We start from the raw sequence: 13,893 nt of genomic DNA on the forward strand, positions 1-13,893 counted from the left end.
AAATAATCAGGTCGTCGGTATAACACACCACACCATTCGGGCATGCGTCGATTTGTCTAAAGGCGTTTTGGCAAAACGCTGTTAGGCAAAACGCCGTTAGGCAAATCGCCGTTAGGCAAATAGCCGTTAGGCCAAACCGCCGTTAGGCAAATCGCCGTTAGGTAAACCGCCGTTAGGCAAACTGCTGATAGGCAAAACGCCGTTAGGTTAGGTAAGGTTAGGTTAGGTTAGCTTAGGTTAGCTTAGGTTAGGTTAGCTTAGCTTAGGTTAGGTTAGGTTAAGTTAGGTTAGCTTAGGTTAGGTTAGCTTAGGTTAGGTTAGGTTAGGCTAGGTTAGGTTAGGATGGCAAAATGCTGTTAGGCAAATCGCCATTAGCAAAATGCCGTTAGGAAATTCGACGTTAGGCAAAACGAGGTTTTGTCATCATAGTAACATTTTAGGCAAAACGCCGTTAGTCAAATCGCCATTAGGCAAAACGCCATTAGGCAAATCGCCATCAGGCAGAACTCCGTTAAGGAAAACGCCGTTAGGCAAATCGCCGTTAGGCAAATCGCCGTAACGAATTCATGTTTAGGCAAACCGCCGTTAGGCAAATCGCCTGTTACTCCACCATTCGCATTGTGACAAATTTAACATGTTCATTAAACAGTTCCAGTCTTCATGCCAACTAGCATACTGTTCTAGCATAAAGATTCTGCCACAGTAGTTGCAAACAGGTTCTTGCTTGCACTTAACAGACCCAGTTCAGATATCATAGTGTTGATGTAAGCTATCTAGTTGTGAAATTAGTTTATTACATTTGATGCACCAAATCAGTAGTCTATCCTTTTCAGTACATTATTTGGACACACGCGTTTTTCATTCCAACGGGCATTTGATGGTTTAGTGAATAATGCATCACAGTATTTGCAATCCAGCGATGCATTTCAGCCGTCGTTAAAATCTCTGAAGTTGCTGGCGAAAGTTGAGCCGATGGGACAGCATAATTCGATGCCGGTATCACAAATTGCATTAAAATCTCTGCAGTTGGCGGACCGATAACGTTGTAATCTCAATGGCTGCCGGCGTAGCTGCCATCGAGATCTCCACTGACGTCGGTGTCACTGCCATTAGGGTCCCCGATGTCGATGGTAACAGTCCATTCAGGTCGATGTTAAATAAGCCACGAGTTCACAGGACTAGATAATAATGTGAATTATGCACCAGACTAGTCAAAATAGCTTATCCGTAATAGTAGTATAGGAATGACGGTCCGGCGGCAGGCTTCAGGCTGTAGATTGTGTGGATTGTGATTGTCTGTCCGCCATCTTGGATTGTGACGTCACAGCGGCCATCTGGGATGACCTTGACCTTTGACCTTGACCTTTGACCTTGACCTTGACCCCGACGGCCATTTTGGATCCGCCATTTTGGATCCACCATCTTGGATCCGCCATTTTGGATGACGTCATTGTGTGTTCTAGAAAATTCCGGTGATGTGTTTTCCGACATTTTGGATTATGACGTCACCGTTGCAATTTCCGTAACGTCCGCCATCTTTAACTTTTTTATTTATTATCCGATTTTAATGAAAAAAAAAATTAAAATTTATAAAAAAATTAAATTAATAAAATTTTAATAAAAAATATTTAAAAATTGAACTTTTTAGAAACGGAGTTTGGAGTCCTCGGTTCGAACCCGACGGGTGCAAAAAAAATTAAAAATGGCGACAGGCTCCTTCCTCAATGACGGCTGCTGGCAGACTGACTTACCCCCACCACTTTTTTTCATAGCACATATATCTTCTTTCCCCCTCCCCCCCCCCCCCTCACCCACCCAATTTTTTTTTATCGTAAAAAACTACTACCGCTGTTCTCCCCCCCCTCCATCCAAACACCGCCCCCCCCCCGCCAAATTTTTTTTTTTAATTTTTTTTAAATCATAAAAAGTAGTAATAATCATCCCCACCCCGCAACCATATTGAATTTGTAACTTCCCCCCTCCCACCCGAATATGTTTTAAACACTATAAATACCACCTTCAGTGCCCAGGGTACCCTTCAGTTTGACGCAGCTCACCGACCAGTACCGGCCCAGGGAGGAGAGTGTCACGAGTTTGTACCTTTCGAGTCGAAAAAAAAAATCATGTGCAAGTCTCCGGAAATCCTGGAAGCCACGGATCGGTTCGGGGAGACGCCAGTTTTGCAGATTAATCCTCAAGATGCAATCAACGAGATCGTGGTAGGATACGATGGCTTCGAAATGGACTGTGTTCGACATAGCGTGGCAGCAATCAACGCCGAGGTAAATACATTGTTCCCGGACCCGATAGATGTACTTGTTTGCAACTTTATATCCGCAACAATAATTTCATTATGCGAGGAAAGAAGAGCGATGTAATAGCATACAAAAAATTATACATCTCTGCTACTGCTGAAGGTGGACCGTCGGAACCGACTATGGTCGACCATCGAGTGCTGCAGACGACAGGTACGTCGCTGGTCGCGAGACGAGCCATGGGGTCGATCCCCCGGTTGTGACCACCCACCCACCAGTAGAGTCTGCCCTTCAAGTGTTTGGAGAGGCGGGCTCTCGTCAGTTCGTGAACCATGGACCATCACGTGAGGCGTCATTGTCCCACACAACCATTGATGGTGCTGCCCGAGAGCCTGATACATCTCGTGACGGATCTCCATCTTTGTCATCTCCCGCACCGCCGAGACCATTATCGACACTATCGTCAATTGCATCACGCCGAATGTCAAGTTCCGCAATGTCTACACCGTCGTCATCGCTACCTCATCGTCATCCCGTGTCGAAGTGTACGGATAGCCATCGCTCCATACCAGAGTCCACAGAAGAACAGTGATCTGCGTGACGACAAGTATAGCGTGAAATATTTACAGTGTTAAAGTTTTGTCACTCCTGTTGCGTCAGTTATTGTTCCGTGGCCAGGACTCGGCTGTTGTTTGAAGCCAACTTTTCCGCGGCAAAGCATGTACAGGAACAGTATGCGAGAACCAGCTAGAGTGTTTAACAAATGTGTAATAATAATCTTAGAGATGTGTGTGCTTATCAATGTCATGTTAAAAAAAAAAGTCATGTATATAAAAAAAATTTAACCTGATCCATATATGTAAAAAAATATATATATCATAAAGCTGTCTCTCTCCTCTGTACGGACCGTGGTATTGGTCGGTGAGATGTGACAAATAAAAAAATATATATTTACGTGTATGTTGTTATTAGTAAATAATCTTCCCCATCCCACAATTAAAAAAAAAGAGTACCATGTGTAGTATTTTCCATACTAGTAATTATGACTGGAAACAAATTTCATTTTTTCTTTTAAATTATTCAGGTGTATTACGAAAAAAAAAAAAAAAGTTTCAAGTATGTTCTAAAAAAAAAATTTCAATATTCCAAGTTTAATAAAAAATCTTTCAGATTAGATACTGAATAATTTTTCAAAAAGCCAGCACAGAGGCGGCGAGAGATCGCTCGTCCGTGACGAGGTACCAGCACGAGGAGGGAGTGTTGGCAGGGGAGGTAGGAACAAAAAAAAATTTGCAAGCGCTCACATCCGCCGCCAGCAATATGCAACATCAGGACGCCAAGCCCCGCCTCCGCCAGGGCCGCATGGAGGGGGAAATCTACCTTCATTCCTCCGATGGACGCGGCAGAGAGCGCCGCGCAGAGGACAACGCTCCGAGCATGCACGCAATTTACATTTGAAAAAAAAAACTCAAATTACATTTCCACGTAAATTTAATTTACACTCAAATTGTAGTTACAAAAAAAAATATTAACAAACTATTACACATAAAAATTTTATTTACACAAAACCTTTTTTTTTTTTTTTTAATGTTACAATATATCTTTTACATCAATCCACGAGTCAAACTCTGGTCCATGATGCAACCAGCGTATCAAGGCCCTTCCTCCCTTGCGTTTTAACACTTTCTCAACGAGAAAAGTATCTGGAAATTTAGTTTTCATAATCTCTTCTCCATAAAACGCCCCTGTTATACGTTTACCTTTCAGATCGTCGAGAAAATAAGTACGTGGATACGTATTTTTTATTCTACATACACGAAAAAGTTCACCAGTCCAATTCCCTTTGTAAGGTCTGTGAAAAATTCCGCGATTCTTCGAAATTCGCACAATGTCGCCGATATTCGCTTTTTTCTTTCGAAAATCTAGCATATTCGTCTTGGAGTACACGGTTCGAAGCAGACGATTATTCTTTACGTCCTTCAGCTTGAGTTTCGTTGTGGAATGCACTGTAGAATTGTATTCCCGCACAAGTTTAGGAAGTAAATTCAGCCACTTGTAATTCCCGTTCGCTGTAAAATTCCTATACAGTTTATTCTTCATCGTACGAATCACTCGTTCAGCCATTGACGCTTTGACACCGCTAAACGTAGAGTAGTGATTGATGTCAAACTTTTTCATCAATTTCTTGAATGATGCATTGTAGAATTCTTTCCCGTCGTCCGTCTGAAGTAAAGAAGGTCTTCGTTTCTGTTTCAAAATATCCGCCATAGCACTCGTAACTTCCACAGCAGTTTTCCGTTTTAAGGGTCTAGCCCACAGGTACTTTGAATAAGTGTCTATGACAATGAGAACGTACCTGTAGCCCTTGTTCACACGCGAATATTCACACAATTCGAGCAGATCAGACTGCCAATTACTGTCCAATCCTTTAATCTTGATTTTTCGTCGCGGATAATTACGTCTCGCAGGCGCGTGTAGTTCGCGCGCAATACCAGATCGACTCATCGTATGTAACCAGCTTCCCGTAATTCTTCTATAATGGAAACGATTTCGTTGGTGTGTGCGTTATTTCCCACACTCTGAGATGCCTGGAGCAGTCTAAGGCGAGCAACTAATTCATTAGGGTCGTCCCAAAACTGGAAATCAATTTTGTGATTCGTGTCGAGTTTATAAAGTCCGGACCCTTCCACATCTAAAAAAAGGCTAGCTATCAAAGGATATTTCACATGTTCATAATCTTTGAATCGACCCGATTTCGGGTCATTTTTTGCATAAACAGCGTTGGATGCTTCTAGCAATCTTCTATATTTTCGCAAATCCATCTTAGAATACCGTCGCGGTTTTTTACGAAACAAAAGTTCACATAATCCACGAGTAAGTTTTATGACCTCTTTTCCACATTCAATATTATCGTCGGACACGAAATGAACTTCCTTCGAACCAAGGACCCACTTAGTACCTCGTTTATGCACTCCATACGCCGCGTCGTTGTTTCGTGGCACAGATGAGGCCAGGTATTCGCTGGCGAGAGGACCGACTTCGAAACTTTTTTTGTTTCGAGGTTTCTTCCTAAGAATTCGACCGGAATGAACGTCGTCTTCGCTAGTAGAAACGATGGAAGTATCTGTTAATTGTGGACTCCGCTTTCGTTTGCCCGTGGACGTAGTTTGCGGCTCTTCTTTTATTTCAGTTTTAGTTGGTTTCTCGTTTTCGACGACCCCTCGCCTGGATATGAAACTATCCAGACGGGCACTCAAGGGTTTCAATTTTTCCTCTCTTCGAACCTCGTCGCTTAATCTGTGCTGCTTGGCAAGCAGGTATTTCGCGCGAATGGCTTCGATGACATCATGCAGTTGCTTAACCAAATCGGTTTTAACATCCATAATTTTGTTTTTATTTCGAAACACCTTTAGACAACAGGCGCGAATTAAGTTTGGACAGAAGCGACTTTAGGTCGTCGCGTCTTTGTGCATTCGAAACTTCGATCATGTCTCGAATTCGTGAATCAGAGGCTTCTACGCGCTGGTCGATGGCTACAAGGTACACTATTATTTCGTCTTTTGCACGTTTTATTTCTTGGCCAAGTAACGAAATGTATTTACGTATTTCAGCATCATGGTTCACGGCACATATCTGTGTACTTGGAGCTCGACTGGTACGACCGAACTTAGAAATGCTATGATTCATGTTTGACGATAAACTGGTCGAAACCTTGTCTGTACCTGCCCTTATATAGAGGCCAGTCTTTGACTATAACTAGGAATCCGTGCTCGTCTTTCCAACACAAGGAACACATGTCTTTGAATTCCTGAAACGTCATGTCGGTGTTTACGTGGTCATCGTAGGCGTGACGCAAATTTAGTTCGTCCATGCGAAACAAAACTAGAACATTCGCATTATCACGCAGCAAATGTTTGGGTATTCTACTGTACGTCTGACACAGGTATACGCAGTCTACCCTGGCGTGCCTACCCATGGAAAAATACTCTTGTATAATGCCCTGCTTCTCACAAGCAACATCATCGAAAACAAACACTGAATTAGGCTTTGCTTCGCTTGGAGGTACAACATTGGTATTATCGCTAAACGGAAAATACTCCAGTCCATCCACCGAACGTAGAACAGTGGCCAAGCGCTGGTACTTTGGCTGTTGCAACGACTTGGAATACAAGTAAACGTTCTCGAACCGAAGACCGTTTGGTTCCTCCAGTAAACTCAGTAGAACGCACGTCTTGCCGCAGTTTGACGGACCCGCCATTATGCAACGTACGGTGGACGGTAATAATACACCATGTCGCGATTCGCGATCGCTAGTTTCATCGTCTTGCGTAATGCGTACGGGCAAACACACGTCTTGCTTGACTACCTCCATCGCTACTGACGAACATTCTATAAGAACAATCGTATTTATTGATTATAGGTCAGTTGTATGTAATGCCTCGAAGAGGTAAGAACAATAATCACATTGGTGCAGGACTGGTAAACTCGCTGATAAACAATCTACCATTCGAGCTACACATTCCCGGCTACAGATTTTGCGGCCCCGGCACTAAACTAGCGAAAAGGTTAGCTCGCGGTGACGTGGGCATTAATTCTCTCGACGAAAAGTGCCGGCAGCACGATATTGCGTATTCCCTCGGCAAGGATCTGTAATCCAGGCACAGAGCAGATCAGATATTGGCACAGGAAGCCGAGGATATAAGCAAATCGCCGGACGCGGGACTAGGAGAAAAAATCACGGCCTGGGGCGTATCTAAAATCATGAAGGCAAAGACGAAATTAGGAATGGGTGCTCGTCGCCGGACCAGGTCTCGCAAGACCAAGAAACGCAAGATACAAAGATCCAATAAGAAAAATGGCGGATTTTTACCGTTGCTGGTGCCCGCTATAGGCGCATTAGGCGGGATCGCAGCAGCCGCTTCCAACATTGCTAGGGCCGTGAATACGTCCAAGAACCAGTGAAAGCAGTTGGAGGAAGCACGCAGACATAATGCAAGCATGGAAGCCATTGCCATGGGTAAAAAAAACGGTGCAGGACTGTACCTACATCCTCACAAATCAGGCCGAGGCATGAAAAAGAAACGAAAATCCTAAGTTCTTTGCCGAAACGTCCGCTCACCAACGTAGATTTAATAAAGTACGCACGCAAATTGAAAATACCAAATTTCCGCGGCGTGTTTATGCGAGACACTTTACCCAGCAAACCAAAGACACGTGAGCGCGCCATAATTAATTTAGACGCGTCGGCAGGTCGCGGCACGCACTGGGTTGCGTACATAAAGTCCGGAAAAAAAGCTACTTACTACGACAGTTTTGGAAATTTACGGCCTCCGCCTGAACTTAGGCGGTACCTGGGCCGGACCACTACATTGTTCTACAATTACGAAACGGAACAGAAGCCGAATCAAACAAACTGCGGTCACTTGTGCTTGAGATTCCTAAGTATAAAATAAATGAACAGTAGCGAAAATAAATCAGTCATGTCCGTAACACTGACATTGACAGGCCGTAGCTCACAGCTACGAGCCACATTCTACCCGCCACTGGACTTGAACGGAGAATGGTGTATCGGACTTGTAGATTTTCAAACGTATAATGTCATACCAAACATTGACGACGAAAACTGCAAAATGTGCTTCTTGAAAAGCGATGGAACATCAACTCGAGAAATTTCCATACCTACCGGGGCGTACGAGTTGATCGATATTACGAATTACATCAAGCAAGCTTTGACTCCAAACACAATTTTCGAATTGCGAGATAATCCAAACACGCTACAATGCGAACTCTTTTGCAGTGAAAATGTCGACTTTACGAAACCCAGGACCATAGGTTCTATGCTGGGATTCGAACCGAAAATATACGCGGCCAAGACCTTGCACGTCTCCTCGTTACCCGTACAAATAATGCCTGTGAATGTAATACGTGTAAACTGCAATTTGGCAAGTGGAACGTACCTGAACGGACGACTAAACAACATGCTCCACGAGTTTTCACCAACGGTTTCGCCCGGATATAAACTGGTCGAAGTACCGCAAAGTATCATTTACGCCCCTGTGCTCGCCAAAACAGTACAAGAAGTGGTAGTCGACATTGTCGATCAAAACGATAAACTAGTAAATTTTAGAAACGAATAAATCACACTACGTTTACACTTGAAGCGATGGGACTGATTTTCAAGGCCTATAAATCAAAGAAGCGGCACGAACCCAGGACCAGTCTGTTGCGAGGCCGCGCTGCGCTAACACCTCTCAACGTGAAGTATCTCCGCAGTTTAGGCTACAAAGTTCACAAGCATGGAAGATTATTTAAACGTGTCAGAAAAAGCTCAGTTTAGCGAGGATGTAAATAAATTTGAATACCACTGCTACGCACCCTACCTCCAAGGGCCGTATATGCCCGGTAGGGAAATACGCATTCCGGTACAGAAACAAGACGTTTATACTCTACCCTGCCAATCGTTTATTCGTATAAGAGGCACGCTGACAAAGGCGGACGGAACACATCCCACAACTGCGTATTTCGAACGAAACGGAATATTGCATTTATTCGATCGAGTTATTTTCGAATTGAATAATATTGTGATCGACGAATCGTGGGACTTGGGCATTACTGCCACGATGAAAAATTACCTGTCTCTAACACCGAACGACCTGAGCGCGACCAAAATCGCAGGTTTTGGAATGGAACCCGATTTCAAAATTCCCATTTACGAATCTGGAAAATTCGAAGTTAGCATACCGCTTTCGATGCTTCTCGGCTTCGCGGAGGATTACAAGAAAATATTTATTCAAGCCCGCCAAGAACTTGTGTTAATTCTAGCGACAACGCACCTGAATGCCGTCGTGGGAGCACCCGGAAACGACCCCCAGCCGGTCGCAGTCACCGTCACGAGCACCGAGTGGTTTGTTCCTCACATAACCGTCAGCATGAAAGAAAGGCTCAGGCTATTAAGTTACGTCAAAAAGGACAAGACGGTCGAAATTGCTTTCAGGAGCTGGAATCTCGTAACTTGCCCCTTACTGACCCAGAACAGACGCAATCACTGGGTCGTCAAGACGTCTAGCAGTACAGAAAAACCGAGATATATAATATTAGCTTTGCAGAAAGACAGACAAATGAACTTGAAAGCCGACAGGTCGGTGTTTGACCACTGTTTTATGGAAAATGTAAAATTATTTTTAAACAGCGAAAGCTACCCGTACGTGGACATGAACATTGATTTCGAAAATGGCGGTATTTCCTTGCCATATCACATGTACACGCAGTTCCAATCTTCGTACCACGGACGGGAATCGCACCCGATCCTGAGTCCAGATACCTATAAAACATTGGCTCCGCTAATCGTATTTGATGTGAGCAAACAAGATGAATCGATTCGTAGTTCAATGATTGATTGTCGATTGGAAATTTCCACGAAAAATGACGTACCGCTACTCACAACGGCGTTCTGTCTGATCCTACACGACAGAGTAATTAATTACGATGCGTTTTCAGGTCTCGTGAAAATATTGAGCTAGATATAAATACGACTGCATGTATCATTTCATCATCAGTTGACGACAAGATGTACTGCAACCTGCAAGGTTTCCAGAGCCAAAACGGCTTTGTTCTCAAAGAAATTGCCGTCACCTCCGGAGACAAGACTCGAACCCGCAGCTTCCGACCCCCGTATCCGTGGAAACTACTAGACGAAAAAAGTAAACGGTCGAACGAATGGCTATGCAAATATTATCACGGACTAGAGTGGGACGAAGGAAAAATCCCAAACCACCAAGTGAAAAACACACTTCAAGATTTACTAGTTCAAAACGAAATAATATACGTTGCCGGACCTGAACAGAAGAAATGGCTACGAGATCTATGTGACGACGAAACAGTTGAAATTGTAGATGTACAGACCGACTATGGCTGTCCTTCCCTACGCAAACTCCGTTCAATGTACGAAGCTAAGCATCCAAACGACAAGTTCGAACATGTCTGTGCCTGTTGAAACTCGCAGCTAATGCAGAAATGGCACTCGCAACAGTGCGAATAATTTTTTTTTATTTTCAATATTGGCAAACCCGATTTTTTTTCTAAATAGTGGCACATCTGATTATTATTTTTTTGCTATAAATAGCTCGAAAATCGAGCTCTATCAATCAGTTTATGTTCGGACACGATGATGACGCCATTCCAGCCGGAAACCGAGTACCTGAGCGTTAAACCAGACTTCAACTGTGTCGAATATAGTTTCCTGGATGAAGAAGAAAATTTACGTACTTATACGTAAATCTGTTACGGTGGAGTATTGCATTTCCTAATGGCTCATTCGCCACGCAGTTACAAACCATCTCAACAACAAATAAACTGTACCGGTCCGGATACGTGCGTCGTGTTTAACCTCAGACTGACAACCGTACTTCCATGCAGCACAGAAGAAATTCTCCACAAGACTCTACACGCATCCGACTGCACTCCAGAAGACTGTAGCGGTATCGTTCCCGGCACCCTGGACTGGAGTGAACAGTCCAAACACATGTCTACGAGACGCAGCGACCCGTCCAAACTCACGGCTTCGAAGCGCAGCGACCTGTCCAGATCTGAACTCAAGGCTTCCAAACCCAAGACTAGGACACGTCGTCGCAGCATCAAGAAACGAGGATTGAGCTTCGTTACGCCGCAGATCTACAGTGATAATGCTACGGACTTTTACGAATTTGATTCTGTAAAAACCATTCGTAGCGCCCTGTGTTCTGTACTCTCCGCCTTGATGGATGTTTTGAAATAAATAGAGTACATAATTTTAATATCGTGTTTTTATTTACTTTGTCCTTTCATTTAAATAAACCTATACGTAGCACGAAGTTGTCATTAAAATACCTACGAGTTAGTAAAATTTGGTTAGAAAAAAATAATAAGTGTTGAAGAATTTAAAAAATGTATTTATTATTTTTCAGTAAATTATTATTTAAATACGAAAGTGGTGAAAATAACCTAATCTATAAAGTGTCATAATATATCATTTTTCAATAAGTTGGTAAGTATTTCGTCTGGAGCATGGCGATCCACTTAGCGTCTCTTCCAGCTGCCAGGAGCTGAATGATTCTGATTGGCTAGTGAGTATCCCCCCTACCAAACAGGCAACATTTCCCGTCCCCCTCCTGATTTCCGCCATATTCGCTCCTCCCACTTTCCCCTCATCCCTACCAATAATTCAAAAATAGTGCTGACCATGCTGCAGTTTTCGCGGAACCTGATTGGCTAGTGCCTGTGACCTAGGGGGGGAATTTACCTATAAATTGCCGTGTGAGACGTCGGGGGCTTCACTTTTGGTCTTGCCGCCGTCAACGCATGTTCCAGTTCGAGCTTCGTTGCGACTTCTTCCGTTTCTACAACTCCAGCAGCTTGGTAAGTACAACTTCACCCTAAATTTTCAACTTTGAAATTTTTTTCCGTACATTTTTTCAACTTTGAAAATTTTTTCCGCAGATTTTGTCAACTTTGAAAATTTTTTCCGTACATTTTTTCAACTTTGTAAATTTTTTTCCGTAAATTTTTAACTTTGTAAATTTTTTTCCGTAGATTTTAAACTTTGAAATTTCTCCAGTCTCTCTTGCCTGTGTACCCGCTGCGTCCTTCACCCAGTGTGCGTAGCAGCTGTAGTGAAGGTTGCTGCTGAGCCAGCTAGTACATGACACCGCACCTCCCGCGCAGCATACGGTTGTAGAGGGGCAAGGACACGGGAGAAAAAAAAATGTCTTGCGTGAGCGTTCCTTTCTCGGCTCACGAGTTTCGATGTGCAACAAGAATTAAACGTAGTAGTCATCTTGGAATTACGTCTGAAAAGAATATTATTCGATTGTAAATGTAATCATTGCAGCGAGATTAGATTCAGTGTACGAAATCTATTCGGGTTATTAGTTTTACAGTTGACATCTTTGAAATGACATTTACATCAGTTAAATTTGTAACGTGTAATTAGGTTCACGACCATGTATTATTAAAATAAACTACTTGTCACGTTAGTTCCGAAGCGTGTAAGTTAGGATAGATTCACGTTTGTGTTTGTACGAAAAAAAGTGTTAGCAACCTAAATTACTTTTTTCCGTGTCGAAATTATTAGTGTCATCAGTTGCGGTAATTGTTTTATTTTGAAATAACATTTTTTCCTGACATACATGTTTGTTATTATTCATGCACGTACGACTTAGCTTGAAACAAGATGGATGACGTACGAGAGAGATAGAGGACTGGCAGGAGCTCCGTGCAGCTTGAGTTGTCGTGATGAAATGGCGGCTTGCGCGGGTGGGGGAATCGCGCGCCCTCCCTCCCTCCCTCCCTCCCTCCGGCCTCTCTCCACGCACACGGAGCGCTCGCGTCCTTACGCTGCATTTGTGGCCACCAGCTGACGTAATTCCTACGCGTGTCGCATGGCGCGACTGAATCCCCTGACGTGATAAATGATTACACTAGTAGTTTATATTATTATTCACAGTGACAAAAAAATAATAATGAAGGTATTTCGATAAATAGAGTCTTGGTAATGTTACATTTAAAGTTTACGATTTTTTTTACAAAAATTTACCAATATTAATAACAGTAACTTATAATTTTTTACTGCTAAATGAAAAAAAAAGTAAGGAAATTAGTACACGCTACCTATCCGTAGACGCATAACACGAGCATTTTCATTACTTATACAATTACTTATCATAGTATGTATGTGTTGCAGGTATTCAGTGCTTATCCTTGCGTCGAGCTACTTCCCAGTGTGATCCGCTTGGAGAACGCCTGTCTGCCCTCTGGAGTCCTGCACCGTTCCTCTTCGATTCCGGTCAGTACATAAAACATAAAATATTTGTACATCAGTGTCTTTGTGTTGTCTTGAAAAGTAAGACGTGTGCATGCATACTTAGCAAGACGGTTCCTTTTCTGTGTTACAGGTTCCTGTGTGCTGCACGACGTTCCAGCCCTCCTCGTTGTACGTGCGTGCAGTGCACCCAGAGCCGTTCCTGTTTTCGTCTGGTGAGTTGAATTTTTTTTTTTAAATTTCAACTTTTGCTTGTATACATGTACATGTCTGTGTGTTAGAGTTTGTGCGCGCGAAAGCCTTTATGCTTGAAATTTTATTTTTAAATTATACTTGACAAATAAAAAATTAAATTAACATGAAAATCACAAACATATAAAATTTAATCATTCATTACTTCAGTTTCAAAATTTAATGGTGGAAAAAATTAAATAAAGTATATTACTACAATTTATCTGCTCATGTTACAGACTCCGTCAACATGAAGAGGACCGCATCTGGGGTTCCCGCGTTAGCCGGCCAGCCCTCGACATCGGGAGCCTGCCAGCTTGCAACTTCTCAGGCATGTGCACCGTCACCAGGGAATGGGTGTGCATACTGTGGCAAGTTATTTACAAATACTCAAAATGCTAGACGGCATGAGCGTGCGTGCCAGGCAAATCCCGACTCTACTACCACCAGCCAATGCCATACTTGCGGCAAGACAGTTAGCCGCAAAGACAGTTTGGCCCGCCACATTCGAACTTGTGGGGGCACCGTCGTGCAAAGCTCAGACTCGAGGTGCATTCACTGCGGGCAACATTTCAAATATAGCCATGATGCCAGACGCCACGAAAAGAGCCA

Source organism: Bacillus rossius, chromosome 1 (genome assembly GCF_032445375.1).
Source record: "Bacillus rossius redtenbacheri isolate Brsri chromosome 1, Brsri_v3, whole genome shotgun sequence".
Lineage (NCBI taxonomy): Eukaryota > Metazoa > Arthropoda > Insecta > Phasmatodea > Bacillidae > Bacillus > Bacillus rossius.